At 37.5% G+C, this 15943-nt stretch overlaps 1 protein-coding gene and 1 long non-coding RNA gene across 3 annotated transcripts in view; one reads left to right on the top strand and one right to left on the bottom strand.

The window, feature by feature from the left end:
- The window catches only part of dlg4a (discs, large homolog 4a (Drosophila)), a 226871-nt gene that overhangs the window by 20887 nt on the left and 190041 nt on the right, over positions 1–15943 (top strand). The window lies entirely within an intron of this gene.
- On the bottom strand, positions 8520–14833 carry LOC141385687 (uncharacterized). Its single transcript, XR_012406548.1, has 3 exons — positions 14469–14833; positions 12308–14052; positions 8520–11640 (listed from the first exon to the last, which is right to left on the bottom strand). It is a non-coding gene; the product is annotated as an uncharacterized lncRNA (long non-coding RNA).

The following is a 15943-nucleotide window of genomic DNA, read 5'->3' as shown; positions in this document are numbered from 1 at the left end:
TCACAGCAAGATGGTGCAATTTTGGTGAGCCTATGCAAATTTCAGTTTCCTGTTCTTAGCTGACAGGAGTGGCACCCGGTGTGGTCTTCTGCTGCTGTAGCCCGTCTGTCTCAAGGTTGGATGTGTTGTGTGTTCAGAGATGCTCTTCTGCAGACCTCGGTTGTAACGAGTGCTTATTTGAGTTACTGTTGCCTTTCTATCAGCTGGAACCAGTCTGGCCATTCTCCTTTGACCTCTGGCATCAACAAGGCATTTGTGCAATATACAAAAGAAAGAGATGGACTTAAAATGTCACTTACTAATTTTATAATGATTTGACCAGGTGTAGTTTAAAATTACGCTGAGTTTTTCTTCGCTAAGGACTTGCAGAATATCGCACGGCTATCAGTTAACCAGATGCGAGAACCAGACAGAATTGTTGTAACAATATCTCCATTCACACAGTGATACCGGTAAATATATGGAAAATTTCCGGAACGACTTTACCGGTAAAGTAAAAAAACTGCTGTTCACACAGGCGAGGACGTTACGGAATTTTTCCGAAAAAGAGCATTCACACATCCATTCAAAAATAGCGGTAAATTCTGACATCATTAACCAGAAATGACCTCTAAACGGCTGCGCTTGTATTTGTAAACATTTAACTACATTACAAACTCTGTGGATGGATCAGTTTTGTGAACAACTTCGATAAAAACATATAGAGAAACACTTTCGCATGTTGAGGTGTTCATGATATGTGTGTGTGCTGGCGCTCATGGGCTGTTTCACGGGCACACGCAAAGCTTGAAGGTAAACAAACAACGCCATATCATAAGCATCTTATCGATAATTATTTACACGGTTGGCATTAAGATGAACATATTAACGTTATCTGACTAATTTCTAGGAGCTAAATGTGTCTGGAAAAATATTCAAAGGCTTTTGTTCTCATAAACCGTGCGGGCGTGAATGCGTCTGACTGTTCTGATTGGCTAAAGCAGATGTCTCACGTCAGCATGTTCTAGACGTGCACGCGCTCTTTCCAGCAATCTTCCTTCTGCGTTCACACAGCGCTGCTTTCCGGCAAATTACAGGTAATGTTACAACTTCTCTTTCCGAAAATAGCCAGAACGAATTTACCGGTATTTTCAAAAAGGGCCTGTTCACACATACACACCTTTCAGGAAAATTGTCTGTAATTTTCCGGAAAGGTCTGTATGTATGAAAGGGACTAATGTATATATGTATATATATATATATATATATATATATATATATATATATATATATATATATATATATATATATATATATATATATATATATATATATACCAGTACTTGCGTTGTTGTTGTTTTGATTTGTATGTGATCCCAATTTGTGTGCCTCATACATATTATATAAAAAAAGACTTGTGTAATAGTAAATTTCCAGCTTTACTGCTCTACAAAGCATTCATCTGATCATTTCAGCTGACAGGAGTGGCACAGAACTGTCGCTCACTCTATATTTTCTCTTTTTCGGACCATTCTCTGTAAACCCTAGAGATGTCCCGGTAGATCAGCAGTTTCTGAAACACTCAGATCAGCCCGTCTGGCACTAACAACCATGCCACGTTTAAAGTCACTTAAATCCCCTTTCTTCCCCATTCTGATGCTCAGTTTGAACTAGAGCAGATCGACTTGACCATGTTTGACTGCCTAAATGCATTGAGTTGCTGCCATGTGATTGGCTGATTAGAAAATTGCGCTAACGAGCAGTTGGACAGGTGTACCTAATAAAGTGGCCGGTTAGTAAATATCCATGTCAGAGCTCACAACAAATGTCATTGGTTCTTACATGTCCAAACATGACACACCAAGATTCAATACATGAAAGTGTGAATGTGATTTCTGAACTATGACTGAGAGACTTCTTATGGGAATTTATTATTTTTAGGTCTATTTCTTACAACGAAAGACTTCTGAAGAACTGTTTTTTACTCTTAACAGGCTCATTAGAAATATGTGCTTTACCATAAAAACCATTAAAACATACTTAAACATACAGTACGTTTGTCTGCAGTTTATAGGTAAAATGAACACTAGGGGGCAGTATAACGACAACAACTCTAGTTTGATATTAACAGGGACATTATTAAGGAATAAAGGAATATTTTCAAGCAGTTCTTTGCACAGCACTAAATGAATACCAACTTAACACTATGGGCTCTATTTTGACGATCCATGCGCAAAGTGCAGAGCGCAAAAGCAATAGGGTGTGTCGGAATCCACTTTTGCTAATTTAAGGACAGAAAAATCAGCTTTGCACCACGGCGCATGGACTAAAAGTGTTGAGCTTATTTTTTAATGAGTTATAGGTGTGTTTTGAGAATAAACTAACCAGAGTCTCATCTTCCATTCCCTTTAAGAGTCATTTGCGTTGCGCTATAAGTGCATTTGCTATTTACATGACGACTTTGTTAGTGGAAAAGCTGAACGCTTCACTAGCAAGAAAACAGTTAAGAGCATCTACATCGCGAGAATGAGAGATGAGCCTTCTCATTATCTACTTTCACTTTCGCTCTCGTGGATAGGGAACCCTTGTACACACAGACATCCATTAGCCTATAAATAATTAATTTTGTTTGTTAAGCGCAAAGATTTGTTTCAAAACTATTTCTAAATTCAGTTCTAATTTCCAGCAAATTAATAAATGAACAATAATAACGAAGTGTGCTCAAAAAACTGAGTTATATCCAAATGCACATGCTGTGCCCCATATGGTCTAATACCTTACAGGTGGGCAAATCCAAACTTGTTTTTAATAAAACAAATGTACATATGCATATAATAAATAATTCTGCTAATAATAATAACATTATACAAAAGCAAACTGAATAAACTGAAAAAGCCTCCCGAGATGAAGAAGGCATGAAAGTTTGGTTTTTACATTTATGTAGGCTAGAAAATAATGTTTTGTTATATTTTAATCCTTTATAATTATATCCTATAGGCTATATATCCTTATTATATACTATATATATCCTTAATATTTTAATTCTTTTTCATTTGTAAAGGTATTTGTGTATTGCTGTACATCCTGTCTGTATTAAGCAATGTGTAAGCGAGGCGCACAACTAACGCGCTCTGACAGTAGACCAGCTTTGATCTGATCCATTTGAACCGTCTATTTAAGTTCCTCAAAATAGCAACGCCCAAAAATGCGCCTCAATACGCCTTCTTTTTTAGACCAGAACGCCTATGGGCGCACATATGAGCGCAAATGCATTTGCTATTTAAACAGCGTGGCGCAAAACGTCAAAACGACTCTTGCGCCAAGTTGAAACTAGCAAACAACTATTGCGTCGCACCTTGCGCCACAATGCGCCGGGTGTATGATAGGTAAATAACTATCACATGGTCTGACCAAGAAGGTGACAATCTAATCCGTGAAAGAAATTTATTACCAGCAAAACCCAAACAAAACAGTCTCCATTTAATTCACTTATTCAGTCCAGCAGCTGAACTGTATTAGTGGACTAATATGGGGAATGAGGCTGGGCCCAGGGCTGCATTTCCCTAAAGCACCGTAAGCTTAAGTAGATTGTAAAAATTATTGTGTGGCTGGTCTTAATGTTACCTCCAAAAGCATCGTAAATTAAGTAGCTCTTAACAACCCCGCCGGTGCTATGCCATCCAACCTGCTCTGAGCTGGTATCGAACCGGCGTTCTTCCGCATGGGAGTCGGTTGCACTACCAAGGAGGCTAAAGACTATGGCCCCTAGCATTTGTCACTAGAGATTTACCTGCACAGCACTTACTAGCTGGCTTCCGTTACACTTACAAAGTTTCTTATAGTCTGTTAAATGTCTGTTGAAGGAGCAGTATCAACAGATATTCAGCAGACAGTCTACTAATGCTCAAATGGACCATCAAAATAAAGTGTTACCTTATTTGCTAATTAATAACCTCATGTGAAACTCTGAATCTGCGTGTCTAATGCTTATAAAGCCTTCCTTACTGACTGAATGAAATACGCTGTTTTCCACCAATCCGGGGGCTGAAATATAATTGGCTAAACTGGCAGTGGGCGGGTTAAAAGAACCAAAACAAAGACAGCAATCTGGCACGTAATGCACATTTTCAAAGCTGAATATCTGACTTCAGCGTTTTTTTTCAGATAAACAAGAATGTTCACTTAGCTTTAGGGCTGGGCATTTTTTTCGATTAATTCGATTTAACGTTTTGACGACGATTTAATTTTATATTAAATAGAGAAATCACATTTTTTTATTTGATATATTATAATGGCACCAATGTGCTTTGGTTCACTCTGTATGAAGCAGGTCACACACCAGAAGCACCGCTCGGCGACGCGCCGCGCAGCACCACGCAGCGTCATGGATTTTAGAATTCTAAACAGGTTTCTATACACACACCGGCGCCGCCCAGCCACAATTCAGGTCGCGGCGCTTCTGGTGTGCGACCTGCTTGACTGCCTGTTAAATCGTGAAGTCATCTAGGATTTTACTTGTTGCATTAGTCTGAGTCACGTCTGTGTGGATGGATTGTCAAGACATATTCCCTCATCAAGTCGATAAACTCGATCTCAACTAGTATGAAGGATGTAAAAACCTGCCGTGTGAAAAACCGCGCCGATCTTAGTTCGAACCGCGCTGATATTTTGGTTTGAACACGAGCAGAGGTGAGGGCCTATAGCAGTGAAAATGAAAGTACCCGCCCCCATGACGTCATTTAGCGGACCTAGTTGAAAACCAGACAGATCAGGCAGCATAACACAGAGAGAGCTGCAAAGCGCATGAAATGATCAGTATTTAAAAGGGGAAAAAAAGAAAAATATATTAAATATATTAATTTATATTAGACTCACATCTGGTGCTTGTATTTGCTCCTGCTATACGTCCACAACTTCACACTTTGGGTTAAATTTTCCATGTTCAGTCCTTTACTTCCACTGTATCTTTTTAAGAAAAAGGCAGCAGCATTACAACCTGTCATTCAATCTAAAGACAGTCAAAGCCGAGCTGACAGCCAATCTTTCCTAGGCTCAGCAAAACTTGCGAAAATACCTCTGTATTCCTGCAACTGCAATATTTACACAAATATTTTTTTAATCAAATCTTCTGCAAAGATATTTAACTCGTGAATTTGTTTTACATTTCTTTACATCTTGTTGACCAATGTATGTATGGCATGGCCATTAGAAATACAATGTTCCTTAACCAGATGGTTTTTCAAGTTACTTTTAAAGAGAATGTTAGTTCAGTCATGTTGTTGTAATGTTTTAAGTTGACTAGTTACACTATAAAAAAAGCGAAGTCATGAATCGTGAATCAAACTTTATATATATATATATATATTTTTTTTGTCATATCGCCCAGCTCTACTTAGCATTCATTCATTTTCTTTTCGGCTTAGTCCCTTTATTAATCTGGGGTTTCATGTAGCATGTTTCTTAAATACCTGCAAACATATTATGGTATTTTTATGCTTTAGAAGGGTCACAAACTTGCATACAGCATCTTTAATGTGTTTTCTCTGATCTGTTAAAACATTTAGAAACATATGAACTGAGCCAGTGTGATCATAAAAAGTAGAATCAATACATATTTACACTTAGAGATTAGCTACAGTCACACGCTGTGAATATACAACCCTTGTAAGTGATTTTTGCATAATAGGTCCCCATTAAAGGATTTTTGGAGAAGAATAAAAAAAGGCTGATACTGATATCTGAAACAGGAGGAAGAATTGCTGGTTTGTGTTTATCATAAAGTGCTAAGTTGGAATGAGCGGGAAGCATTTGTAAATTCGAGAGCTGTAGGCAAGATTTGAGTGAATAAAGACTTCAGGCTTTTCCTCGCTCAAGACTGAAGGAACTGGGTTAATTGCCTAAAACTGGATGAAAGATTCACACTCACAGATCTAACTGCCTGTTTGAGGGATGCATCTGCTGGAAATGAGAATTGCCAGTTAAGCATTTATTGAACGGCAAATCGAGCCGCGCGGTGTCTTCATTTTTAAACAGGCTCATCCACGGGATAACATGCATTAATCAGCTGATGGATCGACGAGTGAATTGTTAAATAGAAAAAGCAAGGAAAACGCAGCAATAAGCAGAGGAGTTCTTGAGATCCACCTGAGATCAAACTCCCCTCTTTCCCTGCAAACAGGAGGAAGCCCTGGGCTCGAGGATCTTATGAGCAAGCATGCCAAACACTCTTTATAATCAATCATCAGCTAACTCTTGAAGTATTTGTATGTCAGTATGATGCTGGTTTAAGATGTTCGCTCGGCGTTGGATTATGGTCACTTTACAACACAAACTAAAATCAACCAAATATAATATGGACGTCGAATAATCGTCCTCAGACGCTGGCTAGACATTGAATTTTGGTCACCGGACGTCATGACCTAAATCTAACCTATTAGCGATCAAATGTTAGTGGGAAAATGACGTTTTTAAAATTTCAGTATTGATTGGTACTGAATTCCATTCATTCATTCATTCATTCATACTATGTACTGACGTCATTTATCTCATTTGCGCTCTGTCACGAGGGAGGTGAGCGCAGGTATTTACAACACTCCAGAAGCCAACAAGTTAAAAACGCAGAAACTGTGCACAATTTCACTGCGTGTGTGTGTTTTCTGGACAGTCTTACAGCAGAAGCCCCTATTTCTCTGCGATTGGGGGAATGAAAGTGAACTTTCTCTCTCTCTCTGTGGCCATTTCACCTGCTGGCGTGACTTTTCCTCTCGGCTACTGGCGATACTTTTTCTCTCCTCTCTTTTCCTCCCTGCTGTTACAGCAATACTTCTGGATATAGGTCTGCATTCCCGCGGCTGTACCTGTGCATTATCATGGAATCCCGACCAGATTTCAAGCGGCGCGGGAATAAATTTTCGAATAAAGCGTGGGAGAGGTCGGTAACTCTAGTGTAATTTTAACAGGAGTGGCCTGAGCGAGCAAGAGCGTGCGAGTGTGTGTGTGTTTGTTGGGTGCTGTCTGTTTGTGTATGTGTGTGAATGAGAGAAAGTGTGGTGCTGTGTGTCTATGTGTGTGTGTGCGTTTATCAGTGTTGGGCAAGCTACTTGAAAAATGAAGTGAGCTAAGCTGTTAGCTACTCTACTTAAAATGTAGCTTAACTACACTAAAAGTTACCCCCTGGGAAATGTAGCAAGCTAAGCTAAAAGCTACAAGGCAAAAGTAGCTTAGCGACATCCAAGCTATTTTTGCGATTTTTATTTTTAAATCGAAGCCACTTAAATCCATATATTATCTTGATCAATAAAACTGTCAATGAAACATATGAGGCATAATTCAGTTCAGTTATTTACTGTAAATAGTATACTGTTCTTAACAGAAACACATTATATTATAACAGCTAAAACAAAAAAATCTAATAAAACCAGGTGTTACACATTTAAAATACTATAGTAAAGGGGAGTATTTTGGAATAATATATATATATATATATATATATATATATATATATATATATAAAGTTATTGCATCTTAACATGTACTTCTCGAGGTATGGTCATGAAGCAAGTTTCGGTTTGGCGACATCTCCAACCAGGGGGGGCAGTAACACATAAAAATGTTTGTTGTCGAACACCGTAAAACAGGAAGAAGTAGAATTCCTCATTCTAGCCATCATATGGATTTACTTTCACGTGCTACACACCGGCCTCACTTATGTGTGCCGAATGAATGAATGAATGCCAATTTGCAGTTTAAACGGTAAAGTGCCGTCACTTATTGGTCCGCGATTGGTAAATGTAGCTTTGTGGACTCTACTGCACTACTTGACTTATAAAATAGCTTCGCTACTGAAAAGCTATTTGATTTAGAAAGTAGCAATGCTACCGCCATGCTACTGAGAAATGTAGTTAAGCTAGTAGCATCACTACTTGTAGCGTCGCTACTGCCCAACACTGGCGTTTATACAGACAGCTTGTTATAGCCACCCCCCAAAATATAACACTGTATGGAAAGCATCGTCAATGCACCGTGATGCACCGAGATATCGAATTGAACCGAATCGATGGAATTATAATCGTAACCAAACCGAACCGTGAGACCAGTATAGGTTCACACCTCTAGTCTTTTGCATACTATATACAGTAGTATGGAATGTGTTGGTGTGGGTTTACTTCGGGTGCTCCAGTTCCCCCCACAGTCCAAACACATGCGCTATAGGTGAATTGAATAAACAAAATAGTTTCAGTCCCATCCCCCGCCCATCTCCCTTATTGTTCTGTCTCCCGGAAAACTCACGGAATCCGCCCCCCCCCGCCCGCTCCTCAGCTTTTTGGTACAGTCCGGCTAGCTTTTTGGTTCAGTCCCCATGCACACAGAGCCCCATGAGCAACCATCTTCATACCCGACCTTCTGTTTGCGCGCACCTTCCCCCTCGCTATTCACTTTGTGTGCACCCCCGTATAAAAACTTCTGAATTTTATGATCCGATTGCTGGCAGCTATGGTGTGAATGCAAGTGTATGGGTGTTTTCCAATACTGAGTTGCGGCTGGAAGGGCATCCACTGCGTAAAACATGTGCTGGAATAGTTGGCGGTTCATTCCACTGTGGCGAGACTATAACTAGAGATCAAGCCGAAGGAAAATGAATGAATAGTATGGAAGTGTGCGATTTCGGACGCAGCCCAAACTTCTCAAGTGGTAGATCTTCATGCAAACTTCTGACTGACGGTACAAGTGTTGCACAAATGCATCGGCTGTCTGCTTTCAGACTCGTTTGTTATGAGGAGGAGGCCGCATGCAGCGAACGCTTCTGCCATGTACTCTTGAAGCAGAACTTTAGAGAGCGATTTGAGACAGACTGAAGAGCGTCTCCATGGATATTAACAAGGCTTTTTTAAAAAGCCTTCACACGTCTGTGAGAGTGAGAAAAGGCTGGGGATTGGCACAGTCTGTGATTACGTAGATAAAAATAAGTGCGTGTGTGTGTACCTGTGTGTGTGTGTGTGTGTGTAAAGAGTGGCTGTGACAGGGCCGGTTTGGCTAACATACAGGAGGCAGATGGCCTATTTAAAATGGAAAGGACTTTACCGGCGGGCCAAGTAAACTCCTGTTCACTCTCCATGATTAGGCTCTGAAACCCATCAGATCCAGACCAGCGTTTCACATGTCTCACACACTCACATCACTTCAATGCGGATGTGACGGATGGATTTGGACGTGACGGGCTATAATGCAGTGATATTGCAATTAATATTCACTTTTGTTCGGTTACGTCTGATAACTGACAGCTGCCTTAATAGGGCTGTGCGATTAATATAATTTGTATGTGTGTGAATGAGTGTGTATGGGTGTTTCCCATTACTGGGTTGCAAACTGGAAGGGCATCCGGCTCGTAAAACATATGCAGGAATAGTTGGTGGTTCATTCCACTGTGGTTACCCCTAATAAATAAGGGAAAAAGCCGAAAGAAAATGAATGATAATGTGAATTTGATAGTATTGCTTTTTAAAATTAATATGCATTCATATAATACTCTTGTGTCAAAACAATAAAGGTGTGATACAGGTATAGTTTTCCTATGCCAGGGGCATCCAACCACCGTCCCATAGTTTAGTTCCAACTTCCTTCAACGCACCTGCCTGAAAGTTTCTAGTATACCTAGAAAGAGCTTGATTAGCTGGTTCAGGCGTGTTTAATTGGGGTTGGAACTAAACTTAGCAGGACATTGACCCTCTAGGACCAGACCAAGTTTGGACACCCCCGTTCCTATACATTAGAATCTGTATTGTTTTGTAACTAAATTCATAACATTGCCTTATTTTGACCATGATTTACAGAAGACATCCGCTTAAATGATATTCAGTGTAACAATACATGCAGTTTACATATCCAAATATTTGATAAAGCAATGTTTAGGCCAAATAATAATTTGATTATATATTAAATGTAATATTAAAATCCATATTAATGTTCTAAAATGGTTTCCCACTCTATTTCACAGACCATCATGCGAATGTAAAGCCTGTAGCAAAAACTGAGTAGCCGCAGTGCATTTTCATATATTTTTTTAAATATAAATACCTGTTGCTAAGCAATCAACATGTTAACCAATCCTATTTAATTGAGCCATAGAAAATAAAACCCTGCATGCAAGAAAGAGAATAAAGATGTGAGAAATGACTGCAGGGAGAAGAAGAGACTGAAGAAACTCACTGAAGCCATGAATATGATGTAACTGTGACTGAGAGATTGACTTTCACATTCATCCTGTCCATTGACAACCTCTAGTGTGTGTTATTTGTATTCCTAACATTGTGAGGACCAACCAGTGTCCTCACAAGGTCAAAATGGACTGGTATTGCGATACTTGTGGGGATACTGGTTGCTTTGCTTTGTTTTCATTAGAAAAACAACTCATACAGTAAGTCACATAGAAATAAGTATTTTGAAAATGCAGATTGTTTCCGTTGGGTTGGGTTTAGGAGGACAGAATATACAGTTGGCGGTTCATTCTGCTGTGGCAACCTCTGAAATAGAGACTAAGTTGAAGGAAAATAAATGAATGAATGAGAGTATACAGTTTTGTATAGTATAAAAATCTAATTGTCTGTAGGAAATTCCTATAAAACTTTGTGTGTTCTTGTTTTTTTATGCAAGTGGGGACTTAAACCTGATTGCACACAGACTTATGGGGACTTGTATCACCGTGGGGTACAAAATTGAAATCCCCATTGGTAAAATATGCTTATAAATCACACATAATTAGTATTTTGAAAGTGTAAAAATGCATATTGTTTCCTTAGGGTTGGGTTTAGGAGGACAGAATGTACAGTTGGCGGTTCATTCCGCTGTGGCAGCCTCTGACATAGAGACTAAGCCGAAGCAAAATGAATGAATAAATGGAAATTTGCAATTTGTACAGTATGAAAATCATAATGTTAAAAGGAAATCCCCATAAAGCTGTGTGTGTTCTTGTTTTTATATCCAAGTGGGGACTTAAACCTAAATGCTCATAGACTAATGGGGATTGTGTCATTGCGGGGACCAAAATTAAGATACCTATGTGTAAATATGCTTCTAAATCACACAAAATTAAGTATTTTGAAAGTGTAAAATAGCAGATTGTTTCCTTAGGATTGGGTTTAGGAGGACAGAATATGCAGTTGGCAGTTCATTCCGCTGTGGTGACCTCTGAAATAGAGACTGAGCCAAAGGAAATTGACTGAATGAATGAGAATATACAGTTTGTACAGTATATAAAGCATAATGACTATAGGAAATCCCCATAAAGCTGTGTGTGTTCTTGTTTTTTATATCCAAGTGGGGACTTAAACCTGAATGCATACAGACTTATGGGGACTTGTGTCACCGTGGGGATCAAAATTGAGATGCCAATAGGTAAATATGCTTCTAAATCACACAGAATTAAGTATTTTGATAGATTAAAAATGCAGATTGTTTGCTTTCAGGGTTGGGTTTAGGAGGACAGAATATACCATTGGTGGTTCATTCCGATGTGACAACCTCTGAAATAGAGACTAAGCCAAAGCAAAATGAATGAATGAATGCCAATTTGCAGTTTAAACGGTAAAAAAATCATATTGTCTAAAGGAAATTCCCATAAAGCTGTGTGTGTTCTTGTTTTTATATCCGAGTGGGGACTTAAACCTAAATGCTCATAGACTTATGGGGATTGTGTCATTGCGGGGACCAAAATTAAGATACCTATGTGTAAATATGCTTCTAAATCACACAAAATTAAGTATTTTGAAAGTGTAAAATAGCAGATTGTTTCCTTAGGATTGGGTTTAGGAGGACAGAATATGCAGTTGGCAGTTCATTCCGCTGTGGTGACCTCTGAAATAGAGACTGAGCCAAAGGAAATTGACTGAATGAATGAGAATATACAGTTTGTACAGTATATAAAGCATAATGACTATAGGAAATCCCCATAAAGCTGTGTGTGTTCTTGTTTTTTATATCCAAGTGGGGACTTAAACCTGAATGCATACAGACTTATGGGGACTTGTGTCACCGTGGGGATCAAAATTGAGATGCCAATAGGTAAATATGCTTCTAAATCACACAGAATTAAGTATTTTGATAGATTAAAAATGCAGATTGTTTGCTTTCAGGGTTGGGTTTAGGAGGACAGAATATACCGTTGGTGGTTCATTCCGCTGTGACAACCTCTGAAATAGAGACTAAGCCAAAGCAAAATTAATGAATGAATGCCAAATTGCAGTTTAAACGGTAAAAAAAATCATAATGTCTAAAGGAAATTCCCATAAAGCTGTGTGTGTTCTTGTTTTTATATCCGAGTGGGGACTTAAACCTAAATGCTTATAGACTTATGGGGATTGTGTCGTTGCGGGGACCAAAATTGAGATACCTATGTGTAAATATGCTTCTAAATCACACAAAATTAAGTATTTTGAAAGTGTAAAAAGGCAGATTGTTTCTTTAGGATTGGGTTTAGGAGGACAGAATATGCAGTTGGCGGTTCATTCTGCTGTGGCGACCTCTGAAATAGACTAAGCTGAAGGAAAATGAATGAATGAATGAATGAATGAATGAATGAATGAATGAGAGTATACCATCTGCACAGTATAAAAATCATAACGTTTATAGGAAATCCTAAAAAGGTGTGTGTTCTTGTTTTTATATCCAAGTGAGGACTTAAACCTGAATGCTCATAGATTTATGGGGATTGTGTCGTCATTAACGTGGAGAACTTTGCAAAAAAAAAAGCATCTTCTCTCACTATATCTGCTATCTTGGGTGTTTTTAAATTTTTCTATGAGCTAATTTTTGCTAACCACAATGCATTCTGGGGTTTATACATGTGATGCTGCCTTAAAAAGTGCTCTTTTTGGGAGAACGCATGAGTTTTAAAATGTCCTGTTTATTATTTCTTTTAAATTCATGTCTGCTTCCCTCTCTGTCCTCTTTGTGCGTCCTCTCTCTCTCTCATTATAGCGTGTTTAGATGAATAATACATGTAAGAGATGTAAGTTGGTGAATGTCAGCAGCTGTGCTGATCTGTGCCATGTCCTGCGTCCTCATAAACCAGACCGCTTCTCTTTTGAGTCGAGAGAGGGATTGCAGTACGCTTACATTCACAGAAACGTCCCTGTTACTTTTCTAAAATCTCTACGTATCAAAGCCAGATTATATTTGAGGGAGCATAGCATTGTATATTTAGCTACCGCCTCTGAGTGTGTTGCCATGTTCAGGATTGAAGCTTACTACATGAGCAGAATGCACTGTACACTTCCTACTACTACTGCTTTAAAAATAGCATGTGAGATAGTGGCCATTATGCAATGATAAATGTTTCAAATCATAGTTTTCTACATTGCTGTCATAGGGTGGCCAATTCTAGGTCACAGAGTCACGCAGAAAAACAGCCTTTAAGATCTAATGACAACACAGAGAATGTAGAACGTCTGATTTTTTTTTTTCTCGTAATACATATATTCATAACATAAAGAGCTAAATAAAGGACCTACTGCCATGCTAACAATTCAGGTTCCCTTAACACTTCTATTTAAGGGGTAGTTCACCCAAAAATGAACATTTACTCACTATTTGATCTCCATCAAGTGATTCCAAACACTAAAAAAAAGATATTTTGTAGAATGCTGAAATCCTGTGACCATTAACTTCCATTGTATAAAAAACAAATACTATGGAGGTCAAGTTTAATGTTACTGTTTTCAGAACGTTATATTAATGTTTAAGGTTTTTCTATTCTAATCTTTTATGAGTTTCTGTCTTCTGTTGAACACTAAAAAGAAGATATTTTGAAGAATGCTGAAAACCGAGAACCATTGACTTAAATAGTAGGAAAAACAAATACTATGCAATGTAGAACGTCTGATTTTTTTACTCATTTTACACATATTCATAACATATAGAGCTAAACAAAGGGCCTACTACCATACTAACAGTTTTAGGTTCCCTTAATGTTTCCATTTAAGGGGTAGTTCACCCAAAAATGAACATTTACTCACTATTTGATCTCCCTCAAGTGATTCCAAACACTAAAAAAAAGATATTTTGCAGAATGCTGAAATCCTGTGACCATTAACTTCCATTGATTAAAAAACAAATACTATGGAGGTCAAGTTTAATGTTATTGTTTTCAGAACGTTATATTAATGTTTAAGGTTTTTCTATTTTAAACTTTTATGAGTTTCTGTTTTCTGTTGAACTCTAAAAAGAAGATATTTTGAAGAATGCTGAAAACCGAGAACCATTGACTTAAATAGTAGGAAAAACAAATACTTTGCAATGTAGAACGTCAGATTTTTTTAAACTCATTTTACACATAGAGCTAAATAAAGGACCTACTACCATGCTAACAATTTTAGGTTCCCTTAACGTTTCCATTTAAGGGGTAGTTCACCCAAAAATTAGCATTTACTCACTATTTGATCTCCATCAAGCGATTCCAAACACTAAAAAAAGATATTTTGCAGAATGCTGAAAACCTGTGACCATTAACTTCCATTGTATAAAAAACAAATACTATGGAGGTCAAGTTTCATGTTATGTTATTGTTTTCAGAACGTTATATTAATGTTTAAGGTTTTTCTATTCTAAACTTTTATGAGTTTCTGTCTTCTGTTGAAAACCGAGAACCATTGACTTAAATAATAGGAAAAACAAGTATGCAATGTAGAACGTCAGATTTTTTTACTCATTATACACATATTCATAACATATAGAGCTAAACAAAGGGCCTACTACCATGCTAACAGTTTTAGGTTCCCTTAATGTTTCTATTTAAGGGGTAGTTCACCCAAAAATGAGCATTTACTCACTATTTGATCTCCCTCAAGTGATTCCAAACACTAAAAAAAAGATATTTTGTAGAATGCTAAAAACCTGTGACCATTAACTTCCAATGTATAAAAAACAAATACTATGGTGGTCAAGTTTAATGTTACTGTTTTCAGAACGTTATATTAATGTTTAAGGTTTTTCTATTCTAAACTTTTATGAGTTTCTGTCTTCTGTTGAAAACCGAGAACCATTGACTTAAATAGTAGGAAAAACAAGTATGCAATGTAGAACGTCTGATTTTTTTACTCATTATACACATATTCATAACATAGAGCTAAATAAAGGAACTACTACCATGCTAACAATTTTAGGTTCCCTTAACGTTTCCATTTAAGGGGTAGTTCACCTAAAAACGAACATTTATGCACTATTTGAAGTGTTTCAGAACATTCTATTAATGTTGAAGAAGTTTTTTTCTATTCCAAACCTTTATGAGTTTTTGTCTTCTGTTGAACACAAAAGAAGATATTTTGAAGAATGCTAAAAACCTGTAACCATTGACTTAAAAAGTAGGAAAAACAAATACTATGGTCGTCTGTGGTTACATGTTTTAAAAATTTTCAAGATATCTTATTTTATGTTCAACAGAAGAAAGAAACTCATAAATATTTGTAAATGTTGTTTAAATGACGACAAACTTTTCTTTTTTTTTGGGTGAACTGGCCCTTTAAGTTATATAATGTTGTTTTGGAATGGTCTTTAATAAGTTCTAAAACAAAGATATTTTGAAGAATGCTGAAAACCGGTAACCATTGACTTCCATTGTAGGAAAAACAAATTCCGTGGAAGTCAAGTTTCATGTTATCTTACTGTTCTCAGAACGTTTCATTAATGTTTACGTTTTTTTCTATTCCAAACCTTTATGAGTTTCTGTCTTCTGTTAAACACTAAAAAGGAGATATTTTGAAGAATGCTAAAAACCTGTGACCATTGACTTAAAAAGTAGGAAAAACAAATGCAATGCAATGTAGAACTTCAGATTTTTAAACTCATAATACACATATTAATAACACATAAAGCCAAACAAAGGACCTACTACCATGCTAATAATTCCCCCATACCCCCCCCCCACACACACACACAAAAATTCTGTTCTTAAATTCTTACACACCCATTATTT

This window comes from Danio rerio, chromosome 5 (assembly GCF_049306965.1).
Source record: "Danio rerio strain Tuebingen ecotype United States chromosome 5, GRCz12tu, whole genome shotgun sequence".
Taxonomy (NCBI): domain Eukaryota; kingdom Metazoa; phylum Chordata; class Actinopteri; order Cypriniformes; family Danionidae; genus Danio; species Danio rerio.
Note: the sequence above shows the minus strand (reverse complement) of the source record. Positions and strands in the feature narration are given on the sequence as shown.